This window comes from Macaca fascicularis, chromosome 6 (genome assembly GCF_037993035.2).
Source record: "Macaca fascicularis isolate 582-1 chromosome 6, T2T-MFA8v1.1".
Classification (NCBI taxonomy): Eukaryota; Metazoa; Chordata; class Mammalia; order Primates; family Cercopithecidae; genus Macaca; species Macaca fascicularis.
In genome coordinates this window covers 116,386,511-116,409,292 of record NC_088380.1, presented here as the reverse complement: position 1 = coordinate 116,409,292, position 22,782 = coordinate 116,386,511, and positions in this window count along the sequence as shown.

Sequence of the window (22,782 nt, the reverse complement as noted above, 5' to 3'; positions counted from 1 at the left end):
AAACCACAATCAGCATAAGGCAGTGCCCATGAAAAAAATGTCCAGTTAATATTAATTAAATTCTGGTACTGACTGAAAGTGTTCATCATGGCCCACTGAGCTAGACAAAAATTTAAAGTCACAAAGGGTACCTACCATCACCAAATTCACAAATGAGTTGGGAATGCAAACTTAACACCCCCAAATAATTAAAAGATAATGAAATGTGTTTTTAAGGAATTGTCTTTAGGGACCAAAATCAATTCAGAACTGGGAGTGATCACCATGGACAGGTATAATCAGACAGGGCTTCCTGGAAGAGGCAATAGCCGAGACAGGCTATGAAAGGTAGGAAAGGGGCTTATGGATTAGGAATATCATGAGCAAAGGTTTAAGGGTTGGAATAAGTATGGCATGCACAGGATTACCCTGAATGGAAGAGAGAGAAGCTGCTGGAGAATGGGTAAGGTCAACATGTGGAGGGATCCGAGAGCCAGACAATGGAGCTTGTGTTTGTGTAGTTGCCAACATAGAGCACTTTGAGAATGTACATGTAGGATTGGCACTAACTGCTCTGACTGGAACTCCTGGAATGTTTTAGGGTCTTCCACCCCTGCACCTTTGCACACCCTATTCCCTCAGCCGTGAATGCCATTCCTGATCCCTGTTTCACCTTCGGCTTACAGAACTCATCTGAGCCCCATCCTCAGGAAGCCACCCTGGGCATGTGTTCCCTGCCCCCTCACATACTCCACAATGTCTTGGACTTCCTTCTAGCATAGCGTTTGTCATACTGGGCTGTGATTTTGCTTAATTGTCTTTCTCATTAAATTATAAACTTATTGGTGGGAAGAAGAAATTTGACATATCTGTCTTTTTTACTTCAGGGTGTAGCACAGTACTTACTTCATAGATGCATTCAATTAATGTTTGAATAAGTTAATTAATGCATTAATTAATGAATGATGCAAAGAATTATGTTTTCTAAATATTTGCATATAATATTACCCATTTAGGCTAGAAAAATAATTATTTAGATGTCTCTTGGCTTGCAGAATACATCCCATGAGAAAAAACAAATTATAACTGGTAGCAACATGAAAGAATTGTCAATAATGCATAAAATTAAGGATTTAAATTTTGAAAGGTAAGTCAAAGTTTTATTTGTTTTGCCACTGTGCAAAACTCAAAATCTTTTCATCTACAGGGAAAGAAACCATGAGCACTTTGATGTAACTGAATATGACACTTCAATCATGCCATCTCCAACTAGATGTACTGTTGAAAAAGGAAAAAAAATCATTTGAATTTCCTATAAAGTTCTGCTTTTAAAAATAATAATTTGTCCATTCATGTCTTTATTTAAAAAATATGTTTTGAGGCCGGGCGCGGTGGCTCAAGCCTGTAATCCCAGCACTTTGGGAGGCCGAGACGGGTGGATCACGAGGTCAGGAGATCGAGACCAACCTGGTGAACATGGTGAAACCCCATCTCTACTAAAAAATACAAAAAACTAGCCGGGCGAGGTGGCGGCGCCTGTAGTCCCAGCTACTCGGGAGGCTGAGGCAGGAGAATGGCGTGAACCCAGGAGGCGGAGCTTGCAGTGAGCTGAGATCCGGCCACTGCAACTCCAGCCCGGGAGACAGAGCGCGACTCCGTCTCAAAAAAAAAAAAAAAAAAAAAAAAAAAAAATGTTTTGAATGTTGGCCTCAGGGCTTGCAAGGGAACAAGCCAAATGGAGCTTATAGTCTCATAGACGAGAGATACAAAATGAAAATAGCAAGTAAATAAATACATGAAATAATCTGCATGTAACAAGCTCATGAAGAAACAAGAAACCAACAAATAAAATCACAGGATGCTGCTACTCTAATCACAGGAGCTACTATTAGGTGTGTGGGTCAGAAGTCTCCTCTGAGAAGAGGGTGAGCAACACTGGCCACAGGCTCCCTGGAAAGAAGAGCATTCCAGGCAGAGGCTTTAGCATGTGAGAAGTTCCCAAGGAAGGCAGAGGATAGACATGCTCAGGAAGCTGCAAGACCACAGTGCCTGGAGGATAGAGCCTGAGGAAGGGAGTGAGTGGCCACAGAAGACAGCAGGGCCGCGGCAGCAGAGTTCACAGACTCTACTGGGGAGTTGTGATGCTCTTCTGGGAAAATGGGAAACCACTGATTAGTTGAAACAGCAGGAGCATAATCACGTAGTGAGTATTTCCTATGTTCCAGACATTGAGCAAAGGGAGAAAGTCAGGAGCATTAATCTGAAGGTAACCTGTCTTAGTTCAAATTCCGGCTCTGCCGCTGGCCAGTCATGTGATCGTGGACAAGTCACTTCACCTTCTGGGCCCCATCACAGAGTTGTGTGAGGACTGAATTAATAAAGTGCCTAGAAGAGGGCCTGGCACATAGGAAGTGTTCCATACCTGTGTTAGTGAAACTCTTCACGCATGTTAGGGTTTTCAGTCAAACTTAAAATAATATCCTAGGTCTTTCCAATGGCTGTCACGGCCCCATGTGATCCAGCTACGTCTCTAACCTCATTTGCTGTGACTCCTTCCTTTATCACCGGCCTCTGGCCATTCCCCAAACACACCAAACTGGTTCCACTCTCAGTGTTTTCTTTGCTGTTCTCCTACCTAAATGCTCTTCCCCTGGAGAGCAGCATGGCTTGCCCCCATGGCTTCATTTGTGTCTGCCCCCGTCAGAGACGCTGTCTGAAGCTGTGTCCTCCATCACCCTGTCTGCTCTGCTGTGTTTTCCCTCCTGTCTCTTCTCAGGACCTGATGCTCTCTTTATATTTCTATGTTGAGTTGCTTATTCTCTGTATCTTCCACGGAGGCAGAGACTTTTTGCACTGCTATTCCTGACTACCAGAAAAAAAAAAGAAATTGATGAATAGGACAAATAATACATGTATGGTCTCATTTAATACTCACAACTCCTTGAGTGTATTGTTTTACAGATGAGACAAATAAGGTCTGGCAAGGAAAAGTGGTTTGCACGGTTGGTTCTGTTGACTCCTGGGGTCTTTATCATGATGATGTCCCAGTCTGTGTTTGGTTACACACCTACCAGTTCACATCCAGCCCCTCCTAGACAATTGAATGAAGCTACACCTGTGCACAGCCCATGATGATGTTACTAACACTTGTCACCACCTGGCAGGGAAAGGAAGAGCAGCCCTGGGTGCGTCTGTCACCTCACACCATCCCCCCCGAGTGACTTCTGCATTAAACCCGTGGTAGGCACAGGTCTGTCTCACCCCTCCCTTCATCAGACATTCACGCCAGTCCTCAGTCACATCAGCACCTGCTGAGCAGAGGCTTTCTCCCCACTCCCTGCTCTCTTTCCTCTTGATCTTTTCTGGGCAGACTCAAAGATGCAGGCCACATTGGAATGAGGGAGTTGTGAATAGATAATCTCCTTTGATGCCTGTCTCCAGCTGCCTACATTCTTCAGTAAAAAGGCTACCTCATTCTGCCAGAAACCTCTTGGTGGTACCTGACCTTCTGTGGTTTGATCTTTTCTCAGCCTGTCTTTGCAATTCCCTCAAACCTAGTTTCCCTTTCAGTGCCTAGAATGCTGATTTATTTTGAAAGAGCACCGTCAGCTGTGTTTTCTCTGTGCCACGAGTTAACCAATAACTGAGTCCAGGCCAGCAGTGAGTGGGTCAACCAATGTTTCCATTCTAGCCACCCTCAGCCTTCCAGTAACACCGTTCCCTGAGTTTTGGGGGAAAGGCGTACCAAGAAGCAGAAATACAAGAGCAGATCAGTCAGTTTGCAGAAAATCAAGTAATTCCAACTTCTTTTTGAAGGAAAACCTTTTAGCAGCTTTTACAAAAGAAAATACAGACAATAAAAGTCACAGGGCTTCCTCTCCCCTCATTTTTATGGACCCCTGAGCATGGAAGGGTGAGATGGCCAAACACTTCCTCCCCAGCTGAAGGACTGACTTCAGGCTTCCCCTCCCACCCACTTCTCTGAGCCTGCAATCTACGGGTTCACCAGGCTTTTCATTGCATTGGCTTTAAAACCTGGCATTTCTCTCTCCCTAACCCCTTCAGGGCCAGGGTTGAAGCAGCCACATAACATTTCAGGGTAGGAATTGAAGTTGTTTTCCTGCTGTGCTTTTCCCTTTTCCTGCCTTCATCAAAGCAGGGAGCCTGCTCTTTGATTCATTGCCTTAGGGCAAGTCCGTGGCAGAGTGCAAAACAGGAAGTTTGCGAGATTTTCTGGTTTGTGTTTTCTTAACTCTAAATCCTTTGGGTACAGGAGTATTTAACTGAAGAAACAGAGGGGCTTGGAGAAGACAGGAGGATTTAACTGAAGAAACAGAGGAGCTTGGAGGAAGTGCAGGAGGGCATTCCCCCAGGCTGGAGGGAAGAGAGAGCAGCAGATGCCCAGAGGAGTGGAGAACTACCTGGTCTTGCTCCATGGTGGTAGCTTGGGGCACAAATACCCCAGAAAGAAATGTTTCCATAGACAACCAAGGGGCAAGACCCTAAGCACAGAGGGTACTGGCTTCATCAGAGCTGCCCATGACCCAGGACATGTGGAAGCAGTGAGTCATCAGATAACAGGAGACATTGAGGGCTTAAATAATGAGGATGGCAGCCAGGAACACAAAAGATTTAATATCAAGAAGATTTAAAATCAGAGGACTTTATTTTTTTCAGGCATCATGCAAGACTTCCTCCCATCCCAGGATATGGTGCAATCCCAAGAGAGGGAGGGAGCCACAATAATAGAAATGGAATGTGCCACCAATTGGACAAGTGGGCCCTTAGAGTTTTAAATCAAATTGGTCTTCAGAAAACAAAGAGATATTTCTTCTACATTGAAGTTTATTGGAATGAGATTCATTCGTGTGGTCAGATCATCCTCCTGGCTGTGATCTTCTGTCCAAAGGCCCCCGTCTGCTTATCTAAGTAGGAGAGGGGGTATCTTCAGACAGACGTTTTAATTCATCAAGGCTTCTTGTGTTAAATAGTTACTATTTCATTTTCTTCATGTCTCATAGACACCTTGAATCAAATGCTCCCAGAACTGAATTATTTCCCCCACTCAGTCAATGGTGTCTCCCAAGAGGAAAAGCTCATAGCTATCCAATCTGTTTCTTCTCTGCACTTTCCTGGGGGTTCTAGATCAGAAATGTCCTTCAGCTCTCTCTTCTCTTTATCTCTGCCACCACAGTCTTATTTGGGACTTTATTAATCCTTGCTAATACTGTTTTAATTAATACACTATGGCAGCCTTTTAGTGGGCATTAAATGAATATGTAATAAAAATGAGGTCAAGAACTATATAACATGTATTTTATTACCAATATTTGGAATCAAATTCTAATATTTATGATATAAATTTATTCTACAGAAAGAGTCCTATATTTAATGTGCATTCTCATTCCACTATTTTCTAACATGCATCTGTTGTCTTTGCGTTTAATGGGGTTTGGGCATTGTTTTGTCTAAATGCTAACGTTCCTTGAGGTAAACCAGCATGGTCAGGGAATTTGTCACAATAGCCAGCCTGTCAACCAGCCAGTCAGCCTCAATTCAGCTTGGGAAGCTAACCAAGGTCAATTGCTGCTAGCTAATAAAGTCAAAGTTTCTTGTAATTAATGCTACAGCAATCACAGATTTGCAAAAGTGCTTTCTAGAAAAAAAGTTGATGCTAGAATCGAGATGGTTATTCTTTCTTGGTGGAATTGCACTTGACCTGACAACTTGCCAGAGATCTCTATTCCTTTTCCAGGGCTACAGCAGCCAGAAAAAGGAGCTTCTTTCAGTGAATATAAATTCGTTAGATTATATTTCAGAAATGTGAAGATGGCAGGCACTGGTGATTAATGGCAGGAAATTTGGACATGATAAGTTGTGAGAACCTATAAAATATGACACTGCCATCAAGCAAACATGAGTGTGTAGGGTGTGTTGGCAAGCCTCAAAGCCAGCATCCTCCAACAAGGAAAAGGAGACCAGTATTCCCATGCCAGAAGAGAGCCAGGAAGAAAAACAGATGCTTCACTTACAGCCCCATGCCTCCTCTCTTCCAAGCTTGGATGTAACAAATGACATTTTCAATATTTATAAGGGTAAAAAGAAGGTAACCACTGCATTCTCCAAATGACTCTTTACCTTTAACACATTTGCTATCCCTTTATTCTGTTGCAAGAAATTTGCAAAGCAAATTTTCTTGAATTTTACATAGATTCCCACTATACACATATTTAGAATCAACTTTCTGTTGATTCTTCATAGCTATAATAGTTTGAGCTTGTCAGAGTATCCTTTCCCCTGGTTTGTGCTCGCCCCCTCATCATCCTTGTAGAGTAGATGCTTTATCCAAGGATTTATTTTGTGTAACTCTGGAGCAACAAATGATTCATGGGCTTCATTTAGGATATGCTACCAAGGTACTAGCCATTCTCCTCCCTGGGACCGCTAGGCCGGGCATCCTGCATCCAAGCCAGTCAGTGCATTCTGACCTGTTCTACCCCAGCTGCTCCATTATCCTCCATGCAATTAACCCCTAGCCTTTGCAGTCAACTTTTGAGAATAGTGTTCCGTGATTTTATTTCACCCGGTGCTACCTGAAGCAGAACTCATTATTTTAAAGTTTCATCATCAGAAACTTGCAGATCTCTGTTGGCTATCATTTGTTTATCTAGACTAAGTGTTTTAGTAAATGGAGCATCTGCTGAATAGGTACTTTCATGGGGAGAAGTTCTTTTGTAATTCATACCTTCCATACCCTTAACAAAAATGGGTTCTTTGAAAATAAGAAGCCCAATTTTGAAAATAAATAGATGGAGACACTAGGTTTGCTAAGGATCAGACATTTTATTACTTCAGAAGGAAACTGTGACTCTTATTCTCTCTTTCCTCTTTCATGCTTTCTTTCTTAATTTATAATTCTTCAACTCAAACACATTCTAATACCTTGTCAGAGGGTCTCAAGCTGCTAAGAATAGGAGAAGAATGATTGTAGTCAGAAACTTGACAGAGTTTAAGTACACATAAATCAAGCCAAACATTTTTTATAAAATACATAAGGATAAATTGATTGATAGATAAATGATGGCTAGATACAGATTTAGTTACAAAGGCAAAACTGCTAGGATATATACTAAAATGTTAGTAGTGTTTATCACTAAGAAGTATATTACCAGTGATTTTTATTATCTCACTTTTTTCTGTTTTCCAGATTTTCTACAAGAAACAAATTTATAATCAGAAAAAAAAAAAAAGATGTTTCACAGTAAAATAAAACTGCATTGGCCTGAAAAACATTGAAAACTAAGAGGCTGGATAAGATTCTAACCGCCACTTGGACTTCTTACATAATGAATCAAAAGGTGGGAATTGCCAGTCCTCATAGGCTCTGAAGTCTAAGCCCAGAAATGAGTAGCATCATTCTGTTCTATTATGTTAGACAAACCAGATACAAGCCAGTCCAGATTCAAGTGAATGGAGGCAGAGATTCTGCCTGTCAGTGGGGCCATGGAGGATTGAGATGTATATGGGGAAAGAAGAAATTGAAGACAGTCATTTTTTTGAGACAGGCTACCACATGCTCCCAGAGAAGTCTGATAGGGAAGGGAAGAAGGTAAAAGTCTCAGCCAGGTGCAGTGGCTCACGCCTGTAATTCCAGCACTTTGGGATGCCGAGGCAGGGGGATCACAAGGTCAAGAGTTTGAGACCAGCCTGACCAACATGGTGAAACCCCATCTCTACTAAAAATACAAAAATTAGCCTGGCATGGTGGTACATACCTGTAGTCCCAGCTACTCAGGAGGCTGAGGCAGGAGAATTGCTTGAACCCAGGAGGTGGAAGTTACAGTGAGCCGAGATCACACCACTATACTCCAACCTGGGCGACAGAGTGAGACTCTATCTCAAAAAAAAAAAAAAAGAAAAAAAAAAGTCTCAGAGTGTTTGCTTTGCTCTGATTCTTCAGAGAAACTCTGGAGAGAAAGTCATGCCTCAGAGTTGTCTCTAAGGGCAAAGAACTAGGTGAATCCAATTAAAAAATAGGCAAAGGATCTGAATAGACTTTTTTCCAATGAGGATTAAAAAAACAGTCAATAAGCACATGAAAAAAAATGTCCAACATCATTAGTCATTAGGGAAATGTAAGTCATAGCCACAAGATACCACTTCACAGTCAATAGGATGGCTAGAATTAAAAAGGCAGATAATAACAAGTGTTGGTGAGGATGTGGAGAAATCAGAACCCTCATACACTAATGGTGGGAATGTAAAAGGGTGCTGCCATTTTGGAAGACACTCTGGCAGAGTTATCTTTTGATTCAGCCAACTGAACTTACAGCTATATATACCCAAGAGAAATGAAAACATACTCTACACAAAAATGTGCACATGAATGTTTATAGTAGCATTATTCATAATAGCCAAAAGGTGGAAACAACCCAAATGGTTCATCAACCGATTAATTAATAAAATGTGGTATATCCATACAATGGAATATTATTTGGCCACAAAAATGAATAAACCACTGGTACATGCCACAGCATGGATGAACCTTGAAAATATTATGCTGAGTAAAAGAAGTCAGTTCCAAGATACCACATATGTGATCTAATTTATATGAAATGTTCAGAAAAGGAAAATCTATAGAGACAGAAAGTAGATTAGTAGTTGCTTAGGGATAAAACTGCTCTAAAATTGACTGTGGTCGTGGCTCCACGTATCTGTTAATAGACAAGAAAAAAAAAACATGATGAATCATCTTTGGGTATGGTAAGTGTATAGTAAATGAATTATATCTTTAAAAATATTTAACTGGTCAAAATTGTAAAAAACAAACCAGCAAACAAAATAAAGGAAGGGGAGATATAAACTCTTGGACACTTTCAGTTCTCTACGGCTGGGGTAGTTCAAGGGTGGTCCTCTAAAGAATTGCAACTTCTGGTCCTTAAAAAAATGTAGAAGGGATGTTGGGGAGGTGAGGGGAATGAGGGACAGGGGTTCACACAAATGGTAGAAAGATAGCTCAAGGTGTGTAAATTGGATCTGCTGTGGCCTGTACCCACTGCTTAATCAAGCATTATGACCAAGAAGATGCAAATACTTATTGTCCAGCACTGGATCCTATGCCCACCATGAGCCCAGACTAAGAATAGGGGAAAGTGGTCCCAGTGGAAAAGTGAACTGCCAGTGCCAGAAAGGAAGGGAAGCTGGACAGGCACCCCCAAAAGATGTCCACTCGAAGGACACAGTCTTCATACTTCAATCTAAGGAAGACTTTCTAAAAGTAGAATGAAAACAGCAGCCTCAAAAGCGGCCAAGCTCCCAGTACAAGAAGTTTTCATGCAGAGCAGAGATGTGGCTGCCTGGAGAGCTGAAGGAGATGGCTCCTGTGGCAGGGAGCTCTAAAGTGATCCTCAGTGACTCCCTCCTCTTGACATGCATGCCTTTGTGAAACCCCCTTCCCTTGAGTACGTAGGGACTGCAGAGAGTGACTCACTTGGGGTGAATAGGATGCAGCAGAGGTCCTAGAAAATTGTTTTTGAGATTAAGTGGCTTCCATCTTGGGTGCCCTCTCTCACAATCTGACCTCTTGCTTGCACGCTTGCTCTGAGTGAAGCCAGCAGCCTTGCTGTGAGCTTCCCTATGGAACTCTCATGGGAGGGACAGATGTCAATAGCCAGTGAGCTCTTGAAAGCTGCCAATAGCCTTGTAAGTGAGTTTAGGAGCAGATCCTTCCCCATTGAGGCTTGAGATGACAGAAGCTTCACTGACACCTTAATTGCAGCCTTGAGGAAGACCCTAAGCCAGAGGCATGCAATTAAGCCATGTCCAGTTTCTTGACCTGCAGACCATGACATAATGAATATTTGTTGTTCGTAGCTGTGAAGTTCTGGGATAATTTGTTATACAGCAATAGATAACTAGTAGCCTTTAGAGCCCTTTATTCTACTATTACATTAGTTTGAGAATGTTTTATCAAAGGGATTATTTTTGTGGTGTGAGTCTGCGTGTGCCTTTATGTGTGAACATGAGTAGGAGTTTGTATGTACCTGCAGGCATTTTGAAGGGAAGGCCAGGAAGGTGATCCATAAATAGGGTAAAAGGACGGTAATTTCAAAGACTTCAATCCACTTTGATGTTGATGTGTCCCGGCTTTCTCTAGCAACACATTGGTTCCTGCAAACAGAACTTGCCTTGTCTTCCAGAAAGCAAAGTATTGTTGTGACAATAGTCACAAAAAGACTAGCACTTTCCATCTTAACCATGTTTTGTGCCCTCTGTGAGATTGCAGACAGTATCTAAATTTAGGCAGGCCAAATTAGACTCCAAAGAACTGATTTACAGTATAATCAACGTCACTTGGACTTTCTTCTGATTAGTATGGGAATGGTCAGGAGCTTCCCAAGTACCATTTATCCCACTTATTCTATTCTTTCTTGACAATAATATGTTAGGCTTCTTTTCTGCCCCAAAATCTGACTGCCCATTCTAAAGCCATAAATTATACAGGAGGCTCTTCTGTGCAGAGATCAAACCCAGATCACTACATGGCTTTTATTTGTGCCAAATGCACACAGTCTGCCTTGTCCTGGAGAGCAGGAGCGTCATGCAGTGGGAGCTACAGAAACACTGTTTACATGATCAGAAGTCCAGTTTTGCTCCTGTTTCCTTGCTGCTCCCAACAATTAGCCTCTCTCGGAACATCAGCTTGCCCTTATCCCAGTGGAACAGAATAACAAAACAACAGCTGGCATCTTAGAGCAGCAGTAAGTGAGGACCTGCCTGGAACTCTTTTCTGATGACTTCTAAGTGACGCCTCCAAAGAAGCAGAAGTTATCACCTTCATCACCTGAAAACACCGGCTGTGCTATGCTTAGAGGTCATACAGGTTTCAGGGACACAGGGCCCAAGGAATTTTCAGATGTGCATTCAAATGGGCACGTGGAAGGGGTCACAACACAGATTTCTGTTCCAACCTGAGTGAGGATGCTCACTGGCTACCAGTAGAGCATCCAATATAGAAACAATCTAAGACCAAGGGCTGGAGGGTGGGACCATTCAGATAATAACTTCTAGGGGGCTCTTCCAGCCCCACCAGGACTCAGTGGAGTTGTCAAGAGAATTAGGGTCTTCTGGTGCATTCTAGAGTCGAGGTATTGGCAGGAGGCCAGTAATATGGGCAAAACATTGGCCTGAGACAGGAGACCTGGATTCCAGTTCTAGAGCTGTCTTTGATCAATTTGTCTTGGTTAAGACTTTTTTTATTTTTTTAAAAACAATTAAGCAAAAGCAAAACTTACTCAAATTCTCTTAACTCAAATAGGATCCAGGGTATATGTCTCTCGTAGAATCCAAAGGAAACAAGTGGAATTGAATTTCAGAAGAAATTGAAACTAGAAACTAGAAATCCATCAAGAATCAAGACAGCCTTTTCCCCTCACCTCCTTTCCCTTCCCACTTTCCCCTTCTCTCTCTGTGTTCTCTCATCTATTTCTGCTGTGTGGCTGTGTCTTTCTTGTCTCTCTGCTTCTGCATGCTCAGAAAAAGTCGCCCTCCCCGAAAGTGTAAATGTCCTCAGCTCAGAAAGCCAGCTGAACTGCAAGTGCTGCCGAGTCTCATTTTCAGGCTCCCGGGTGAGAGACTGTGACTAGACAGATTGAGTCAGGGGCCTGAGGCTGGTCCAACCAGCTGTGGCTTGGAATGGGGGTTGGGGGTGGGAGTCAGGATTATGCAGGACAGAGGTAGTTTGAGTGAATTGGGGAAGGAGGGTGGTACAAGGTGGACACCAGGAGGGGACTATTGGGCTGGGCACACTGTCAAAATGTGTCAACTCTAGTACTCAGCCTGTCTGGATTCTAATACTTTGAGAAGTTTAAACTTCTGGCCCCTAAAGTTCTCCCCTGTTTTCACACTGTATGAATCTTGAGCTCTGTTTAACAAAGACATCAGCCTGGCAGTGGGAAAACATTTCTTAACTCTTAGCCTTGGGAAGAGCAGACAGTCTCTTCACCAACACAGTAAGCCCTTCATTCACAAAAAAGAGATGGCAATTAACTGTAGGATAAGTCTGAAAAAATTAGACAGATAGATCTAGGAGACCAGTCACGTTAGCCATTCTCTTATCCACTGTGCCCTCCAGTCCCCCAGTGACTAAGCATCAAGATAGCTGGGATCTGATAGCTGTGCTTTAATTAACCTATTAAGGTCCAGAGGGGACCATTGACAGCATTATCACTGCACAAAATGGATCAGAAGTTCCAAATGTCTCACTAAGGTTATTGGATCCCCTGGGGCCTAGGAAGAGCATGCCACCCTAAGTACTCAGCTTACCACACTACTAGACAGCAAATGGAACAGCGGGGAGGAGGCTCCACGCGCAGCAGAAGGCATCTGTCCTCAGGTTGTTTACAGCACAGCAAAGATACATCTCCAGCTCCGAGGGAGGCACGGGCCCCACATTATAGAAATAGGCTGCTTTAGGGGTTTCTTATTCTGGTACATGCATGTTGGTTTACTTCTCATTTGAGCTCACCAGCCATCTCTTTTTCACTCTCCTGTCTTCCTGCAAATGGTTGAGAAATTATCTGACCCATTGACACCATCCTTGAGCTGGGGGTTCCTTCAGTGTCAGTCACTTTTGAATCAAGTACATTTAGCTGCCGTCTTGCTATTTTTCTAAATTACTGTCTTCAGCAAATGCTTAGATAAAACAGTCTTTTTATTATTCTGATGGAATTCAGCAAACAGTGTCTATGGGACTTCTGTTTTTGTGAAGTGCTCTGTTGCCAGGATACCCAGGGTGAAGATGTCAAAGAAGACACATTGAAAGGACAAGCTATAGTGAATATCCCCGAATCAGCTCCTTGCATACTAATCATTCAGATTTACCCTATGCTGTTTCTGTTTGCTATAGGAAAGATACTAGAGTCCATAATTTCTGAATAATAAACTATCCAGAGAACAGAAAACATGTATTATTAAGGAGGGCAATGCTTGTTTAACTTCCTTCTTTTTCCTTTTTTTTTTTTTTTCTTTCTTCTAAAATGTGGCACTAAGACCATTAGAGACAAATTCTGGTTTTTCATTAATACATGTAGGAAGATGAAAGAGAAATAGATTTCTACACTGACAATTTCAGGAAGAATGTAAAATACAGTGAAAAGGAAAAGATGAGAGGAATGAAAGATACCATTAATAACAGCAAAAAGACCCCAAAAGTCACCTATTTATTTAAAAAGCACAGGGTAAGCATTATAACAAGCATTTATTATCACCTACTGGGTTTATAGTATGATACTATACTTATAATGATGGCCTTAGACTTAAGCTTAACTAGATACACTTGAAATGGAATAGATGTAAACTCCTATATCCACATAAATAAATAAATAAACAACAGAAAAGGCAAATCTACAAGTTCAGAATGAGATTTAAGATAGTCTTAGCAGTCCCTTTCAGGGTTATAAAACAACAGGTTTATTATAAGCAAATGGTATGATATGTTTGGGTAGAGGAACAATTAATTGAACTTTGGACTGTCTCAAAACTATTCTTCTGACCAATAAGCATATTGTACTATTAGGATGTGGCCAGTCATACTAAATGACATGAAGTCTTATGTTCATGCAGGCACAATATTGCAAGAAAAATATGCTGGCTAATTACATACATCACAGTTGAGACTGACAAGCTTGGTAGAGATATGAAAGAGAGCTGACCAGAGGGAAAGTTCTGGAAACTACCTCACAAGACTACCTATTAAAGAAACTGAGCATGTTTAAGCCAGGAGAGAAGTTTAAAATGTTGGTGAAAATGCTATTGAGGTTTTAGAAAGCACCAATCCACTCTAAATATACCCATCCTGACCAAAAGTTGTCTGAGCTCAAAAGAAGTATTGTTTTCTCATCATTCAACACAATGGACACTTGAAGGATATATTTCCCAAAAAAGTTCATTAGCAGTCTCCCATCGGCCATGCACTGCTATGTCCTAGCACAGGCTATGGGATCTGACAGTCTTTTGTTCTCAGATGTAGTACCTTGATCCTGTGGTCCTGATCTTGGTTCTGAGGGAATCTTCTCTCTTGGTCTGGTTCTTTCTCCACTAAAGAGTGAAAAAGACAATCTAGAGGCCTCTTCTCCCCTGTGGGCAAGAGGTTTCTCTCTGCCAGTGACAAGTGTGAAGAGAGTTTTGGAGAGGTGGGGGCTGTCATTTTGAACCTGGGCTTCCACCTCAAAGAGCCACCAAATAGTCAAATATTCTGAGTCCCCACTTAGGGAAATCCATTCCAAGATTCTGTCCACTTTTTAGAATGAACATCCAAAGTAGCTAATAGAATATAAAAAATGTTTTTTTAAGACCAAAACTTTTTTTTTTTCACAATTTGGGTCCAAATGTGCTGCAAATACCAGAAATGTAGACCACCTCAAACTGCTTAAGCTGTTTCTAAAAGAAGGAATCTCTTCCCTTTCTGCCTTCCTACTGTCAGCCTGGTTTTTAAAATAATTCAAGTACAATTACAGTCAAGAAAAGGGGACCATCAAGACTGCCAGAAAAATATCCAGCTATGAGATACCACAAGTATAATAGGGTCACATATGATATTAGTATGCATAGAAACCCGAATTTTTATATTGAAAAATCCAAATTACCCTATATGCTGGTTTGACCATAAAATAATATTTTATGGAGTGCTATAAGGATAAATGATTAGAGTTATATAATGCCTATTACGTATTATTAAAGTATTTTAAAAATATCAAGTTAGTGGTAAACCGATAGCAGTATTTCAAAATAGCTTTTCAGTTATTCAATATGAATAAAGAACTTTAAAAGATTCATGACTTTGACCCTATAATTCCTCTTTCTCTATTTTTACATCAAAGAAATAATCCCAAATGCAGACAAGAATTTATACACAATTGATATTTCAAAAATTTGAAAGAAAATCTAACACTTGGGAAATTACTCTAATTTTTAGGAAGTTTGTCCAATGGGATATCAACATAAAATTTTAACATAATTTGAGAGAAAAAAGGAATGGAAAATTTTAGAAATGTGACCAAATATTAGGTAAAACATACCCAAGCCTTAACAGTGGTTGCATTTGAATGGTAGAACTATGGATAATATTTCCTGTAATAAACATGTACTATATTGATAATGAGGACTATTCAGTAAAAGCATGTTCAAGGCAATAACTTCTTCGGTATCCACATATCCTTACTCCAGGTGGAAATAGTAGATGGGCCATAGGAAGAGAAAGTAAAATCTGGTTTTGTTTGGACAGTTACACCTTGCAGATACACTACATATGTAACTTTATTGTAACTCATGTTTATCCAGTTGCAACCAACTACCCAAGGATAGTTGTGTCAGGATCAACTTTTCTCTTGGTCTCCCCAGCAGGGCAATCCAGTGCTTTTTTTCCTGATGAATTTGTGTCTGTTTTTGGAGACTCAAGTCCCAGAGCACGATAGCTTTTGCACAGAAATGCCACATTTTCAGGAGAAACTAAGCGTGCTTCAAAAGAACATGAGAGTGGGGCTGGAACATAGGCATCAAAAGCCTCAAGACATGAAATACATTAAGAAACCTCAAAAACACGCTGGAGGATCCATGTGCAATTATTACATAGCCCTGAGTGAAAATAATTTCCATGCTACATTTAAAATCAGCGATCCTATGTCTTGCACTAGAACTACTTCTAACTCATTTTCTCTTTTGCCCCCAAGTTCTCTTTTCTCTGCCCCATTCCCATCTCACACACACACACACACACACACACACACACACACACACACACACACACAAAATCAGCTAAAATAAAGCTAGTATAATCCACCCTAACCTCAGGTGAAGAGGTTTTTTATAAAAACAAATGCAGTGACTCCCTGTTGAGCTCCACGCACACTTCTGAGTGTTTTCACATATATAGTGACCCAGCTAATTCTTACAAAAACTTTATAGGGCATTATTTTTCCCAGTCTGTGGATGAGGAAACTGAGGCTCAGAGAGACTTTAGACTACTTGTCCCATCACCCATGGCAGATTCAGGGTTTAGATTTCTAGTTCTAAATCCCATTTCTTTTCTATTAAATCACAGTGGGTGCCCACTGGATGATACCTATTGACTTCCCTAGATACAGGCTGACCTTAACAATTTACCATCCAAACTGGGACAATTTTTAGAGGACAGCAGGCATAAATTTGGACTAAGCAGAGAAAACTGGGACTAGTTATCCTAAGGTACAAAATATAGTCAGGACTTTCTACAGTTTACCACACATAACCATGAACATAAAGTCAGGTCGTCTCAACCTGACAAACTAATACAAAATTGCCAACCAAATGGAAACCACTGAGTAATTTTTATGTTCCTGGAAACAATGCTTAAAAGAACCTGTGTAGGAACAATTCAACCAGTGCAGCCACTCAAAATAATAATGCTTGAAAGGAAGCCACATTGTTGGGATATCATCACAGAAATTTTGAAATTGATTTTTAATGATCTTCCTAAAAGAGGAGTAGGTTTGCATCAAGCAACAGAGGCCCATGTCTCATAAAGCTATATCTTGGTTAAGATTTAAGTGCTGGCTGGCCGCAGTGCCTCATGTCTGTAATCCCAACATTTTGTAAGGCCAAAGTGGGAGGATCGCTTGAGCCCAGTAGTTCAAGACCAGTCTGGGCAACATGGCGAGATTCCATCTCTTAAAAAAAAGAGAAAGGGAGAAAGAAATTTAAGTGTTAACTAACTTACCCTCTGTACAAACAGCATGTAACCAGGTGCAACATTTACATTTGTTCTCTTCTCAGTCACCCTCTTGCTAGAAGCATTGTGGGCTCAAGCAAAAAGCAACTCAAAACCACTGCTGGTTTTATTGGCTGGGGCTGAAGAAACCCGAGTCAGTGGTTGAACTTCAAAGGAAAATTTGCGTCTCTCTCCTCCTACTTGGGTATCCTCATCAGCACATCAGAGGGCCAGAAATCAGCTAGAATTTTAAATTAAGCCAAAACAATATCCACAAATATAAAAGTCATTGTGTCCCTCCCAACTGCCCCAACCAGACTGACTGAAGTATGAGTCTGTGCTAGCACAGAGGTAACACTGGTCAGCTTTGAAGTGAGTGGACATCTCTTCAAGGAAACCCTTCAAAGCTCAATCTTCAAAGGGATACAGGATCCATCCACTGCCCCCAGCCACAGCCTCTGAACCAAGTGGGCTTTGCTCTCTGGCAAAAGAGCCAGAGAGTTCTTTTCAGGTTGAAACAGTCTCAGATGGCACTGCTTTGAAAGCAAATTAACTACTGCCCGACAGGTAGAAAAAGCTGGAACTGTGACAAGGGACAGCAATAGGAGATAAAGAAGAAGAAGACGAGGCACTCAAAGTGCTAAGAGAAGAGGGGAATTTTGAAGAAGCATATTTTCATCACTGTTTAAAATTAGCAGAAGAGACCAACAGATGTCTTAGAAACGTCTTTTGCAAAATTGAAACCAATAATCCATGCGAAAGCTAGACTCTCTAATAGGCTCTACTAGGGCTTAGAAAATGAATTGTATTGAAATCTATGTGTATTGTAGCTCCTGAAGAGCAGCCTTGTGCAGTCACTGTCTCCCGAATAGCTAGTCGTAGTTCATTCAACACTGATGAGTTTGTTCTTATGTGTCCACTCGTCACACCCATAATAGTGCACCTGAGGGAAGCAGCATCATGTGGTGGTCAAAGGCCTGGAGTCAGGACTCAGGAGTGTATGATTTCAAACCCCCGTTCCACTACTTGCTAGATGTGTGACTTTGGAAGTGTTACTGAATTGCTCTAGGTTTCAATTTCTTCCCCTTCAAAAGGTGGGGAGGAGTGATCATGGTGCTTAACTCACGGGAAAATTAAGTGAATCAATATAATCAATACATGTGAAATAATGGAGCAGAGCTCACCAAAGGGTACGAGCTGTATAAATGTTGGTTATCATTTATGAATAATAGAAGCACAAGTGGATAAATTCTTCACGTTTGTGGTTGTTTGCACCCCTTCTTGTTCTGGAATGAATGTGAGGTAGCTAACAAAAAATAAGAAAAGTTCAATCAGAAAGTGTAATTTTCCAGTAGGCACAAGAGAAAAAGAGGGCAGGGCTAAAATTCATCTAGAATATTTATTGCTGGCATTTTTTTTTTCAATTGTGAATTAACCTCTCAAAAGGGACTAAGAGGAAAGACAACAGCTAGACAGACAATGGAAAAGGCAGGTCCTCATGTATTGATGTTGGTCTATTCTTCAATAATTTTCAGGTCGACATCTCATTGCTTCCTTTGAAGCCAACATTTTCCCTGGCTTTGTTCTCTTTTTTCCTCATTACTGATCCTTACTGCTCACGCCAGAAGTACATAGTAGAGATCAGGAATGCTGCTAAAGTGAAGACAGAGAGAGTGAGGAGGTAGAAGGTAAGAACAAATGAAGACACGGACCCAAAGGAAAAGTAGAAAATCAGGAAGTTTAGGGGACTTAAAATACTCCCTATCCAGACCTATAAATCTATTACCTAAAGAGGTGTTCTTTCTACCGTAGTGCTCTGTGACTCTCAGGCTCTACAGGGAACTCCCAGCCTGGCCTCTGCTTCCAATTAATGCTGCCCATTAACATTTTCATGAGGTGATACATTTGTCTTCTGAATATGGTAATGATCTCAGAGTTCTTCCTTGTCTTGGGAGAATTTATTCACCAAAAGTGTCTGCTCCAGGAACCAATTAGAACAGCACTGCCTTAAAGAATTTTACTATGGTTTGAACATCAGGATTAACTTAAGCATAGGCCATGTTTATGTGACACATAAACAAAGAAGTTATTGATATTCTAGAACTAGATGGTTATAATAACAACTCATATTTAGACTCATGAAACTGGAAGAGACCTTTTAGAGATGGAATGCTGCTTCCTTATTTTGCAGCTGAGATAAAGTAGTTTCCTCCAACCCACCCTATTCTGTTCTTATTAGAGTGAGAGGAGATGCACAAAATTTATTTTTCATCAAAAGAGATTAAAGAAACCCGATGCATGATTTTCTTGGTTTTTCAGTTTATCAGTGTGAGAGCATCTTTTGCTGTTGGAAGATGTGTTTCAGGGGTTGGGCATGTCAGGATGTTCACTACGACTCCTCTGCAGTGGGCCACTAGGGAGCCTCTGCTGATTCCTCTCCAGCTGTCCAGCTGCCATCTGTCAGTGTAGCCATTGTTATTTCTCATGAGAATCAGTTATGATTTGAGAAGAGTTGCCATTTGTCAGGGGGAAACCACATCACCAAGTTTATTATGCTGGAAAGCATAATTTTATTCAAATTAGTTGGTGAACTCTAGCTGGAGATCCAGAAGTATGGAGATCCATACTTACGTGTGTGAGCTTTCTGATACCTATTTTTCTCACTTCTCAGAAACATGGTGGCAAAAAAAAAAGTGGCCTCTGCAAATAGAACACCTTGGTCATCAGGCTTGTGATCTTAGGCCAACCTCTCTAAGCCCCAGTTTCCTCATACGTAAAATGGAGACATTAACAGTATTGTCTATGACATATGGTTATTATAATATGTAAATGAGATAACTCAAGTAAAGCATTAGTTTATATAGGCACTAAATAAAGCAAAGGACAGATCTCAAGCCTGAGGAGTAGAAAGACATTCGTTTAACACAACCAATTAATAAAAAAAGATGTCATGCTATCAGATTAACCTTTGTAATGCATATAATTATGTTTTTCAGATAGTGCATTCTGAGGACATACCTTTCAGGGGCTCCCTCCTCTCCCTCGCCTCCTTTGCTCTCATGACATGACACTTTCACAGCCACCTCTTTACCCCACACACTGCATTCAGCAAAAGCACTGCATGCAACAGAAAATGGCTGATTCCCCCATGTTTTGAGTCTGGACACAGGAAGTGGCAGAAATCTGAGAGATGGAGAGCAAAGAGATGAAAAGCACTGATGGCATAAGAAAGAAGGAGGGAAGCACATCTACGAATATGGCATCCCCAAGAATCTAGAGTGCAACCTGTGGAAAAGTTGAATAGATTAAGAAATTTATTTTGTTTCACTGGCCAAGTGGTAGGTGAGGAGGGAAGGGAATATGTGTTCTTTTTCCCCATCCCCCATCTCCAGTTTCTAGCAAACAGTTGGATTTCTCCAACTGGAAGTTAGGAAGGTAGAGATAAATAGGCATATCATTTGGCAAGTATCATAATAATACCTGACTCAGACAAGAACTATCAAAGGCTGAGAAAACAAGTGGATGAAAGTTTGAGAAGAAACAGTATATTTACACCATTTCCAAATATGAATTACAAAGAAGATAGTGCTAACTTTACAGTAGAAAAACAATTAAGGATGCCCCCATAACCATGTAATCCTAGCTAACATCACCAATAATGGGACAAACTGGCATCATGTCTCTACTGATGTGATGGATACAATATTATTTATGTAGTATTCCTGCCAAAAAGGCATAACCTGAAAGTAGTGAGGAAACATATACACAAATGGAGGAGCATTTCACAAAACAACTGTCCAGATTCTCTTTCAAAATGTCAATGCTGTGAAAGATAAAAAAGGCTGAGTAATTATTCCAGATTTAAGCAAACTAAAAAGTACAATAAGGGATCCTGGATCAAAGAAAAAGGCTATAAAAGACATCATTTGGACATAATCTACTACTGTCTGAATGTTTGTGTCTCTCCAACAGGCCTATGTTAAAATCCTAACCCCTAAGGTGATGCTATTAGGAGGTGAAGCCTTTGAGGAGTTAAGTCATGACGGCTGTCTTCATTAATGGAATTAGTGCCTTTATAAAAAAGACCCCAGAGAGCTAGCTAGCCCCTTCCATCACGTAAAGGCACAGAGAGAAGGCACCATCTATTACCGTGAAACTTGCTCCGCTAGACACGGAACCTCCCAGCACCTTGACCTTGGACTTCCCAAACTCCAGAACTGTGAGAAATAAATTTCCATTGTTTGTAATCCTTGCTTTTAAGAGAGACACACAGTATTTAGAGATAAAATTCATGACATCTGTAATTTACTCTCAAATCATTTAGCAAAGCTAACAGTAATAGTAATAGGGAGAAGGGAGAAGAAGGAGAAGGAGACTGTTGGAGGGGGAGGGGAGGTGAAGAAAGAGATACAAAGCAAGGATTGTAAAACATTAACATTGGTGAATCTAAGTAAAGGGCATATGGAAGTTAATTACACTACACTTGCAACTTTCTGACTTGCTGTAAGTTTGAGGTTTTCTCAGAATAAACACTTTGTAAAACATTACAAAAAAAGAGAAACAGAGAAAGAGAGCGTGCACAATGTATAAGACAAATAACTGCACGATGTATAAGACAAATAACTAGCTGATTGTAAGATAGGTGTGTCAACTGAAAGCACCATCCCTTCCATGAGGAGCACGCTGACCTGGGTCACATTTTTTTTTTTTTTTTTAAAGACAGAGTCTCACTCTGTCACCCAGGCTGGAGTGCAGTGGCGTGACCTTGGCTCACTGCAACCTCCGGCTGCCGGGTTCAGGTGATTCTCCTGCCTCCGCCTCCTGAGTAGCTGGAACTATGGGACACATTTCGCTTGGAAGTACTCCACTAAGTTCCCATATTGTTGCTGTTTCCAGGGTTGTAAACCCCAATCATTGTGCTTTCACTGCCAAGTTACACTGCTGATTTTATGTGGCCTTAATTCTTTCTGAATGCATTAAATTATTTTTAGTAGAACTCATGCTACCTACCAGTCATGAAAAAATTGTTTACTGTTAATTGAAAATGTTTGTAAAAAGAGCAAACTATTGTCAAAAACAATGTATACATGGCTGAAATATCTTTTCCCTTGAATCCTTAGGTACTCTTTGAGTAGGCATTTGCCAGTTGGAGTTGTACATTGTCTTTCTTGCGTTAAACTCACCCATTGCCAATTATTTCCAGGTTTCATTTCTATAAGGTTGAAAGTGTATTTTGTCTAGATGTTTACATTCATTTCCATCATTTACAGATATCTTGCCTGCTGATGAAATGTAACCTCTTTAATCACAAGAAATTTCATTGAATTTCTTCAGGGCATTCAACTTATTTTTCACAGAAATGACTCTTTTCTTATATATATCATCAGTTTATGTAGTATTTAATTATGTAATCACCGTTTTAAAGATAACTGGAAGGAAGAGATTTGGAAACAAACACAATTCGCTTTTGGTAAACATACAAGCACACAGCCAACCTAGGGTGCAGAAGAACAAGAACGGAAGGCTGACCAGCCAACTGGTTGTAAGCATTCAATGTGCCATTAGCTTCACTCATTGTGTTTGGAGAAGAAATAGAAGAAAATCAGTTAATTCATGAGGAGTTGAGTTTCAATTCAGTAGCGGTCACTAAGAGATCTTCTATGTATTTACCTATTTTCAACCCACAAAAAAGGTTTGCTATCTTCCCTAGGTAAAAATATCCCTTCCATGGGTAAATATTGATTATCAATTCTCCATGAAATTTACCACTTATCAGAGAAACTAAAATTAGGAGTAGTGATCTGATGGACATACAGCCATTGAGTGCCTACTGTGTGCCAAGCACTGTTCTGGACACCAGGATAACAGGTTCCTACAGAGCTTCATCACAGTCGGTATAGTTATCTGGTAGGATTCACTGCTGGGCTGCTGGGCTGCACTTCTCTGCCCCAGTAAATTTCATAAGAAAATGCCTGCTTGGCTCAATAAGTAAGGAATTAATTCAAGGCTATTCTTTCTGTCTTCTGAGAGACTGGGAGAATAAAAAAGAGGGAGGTTTT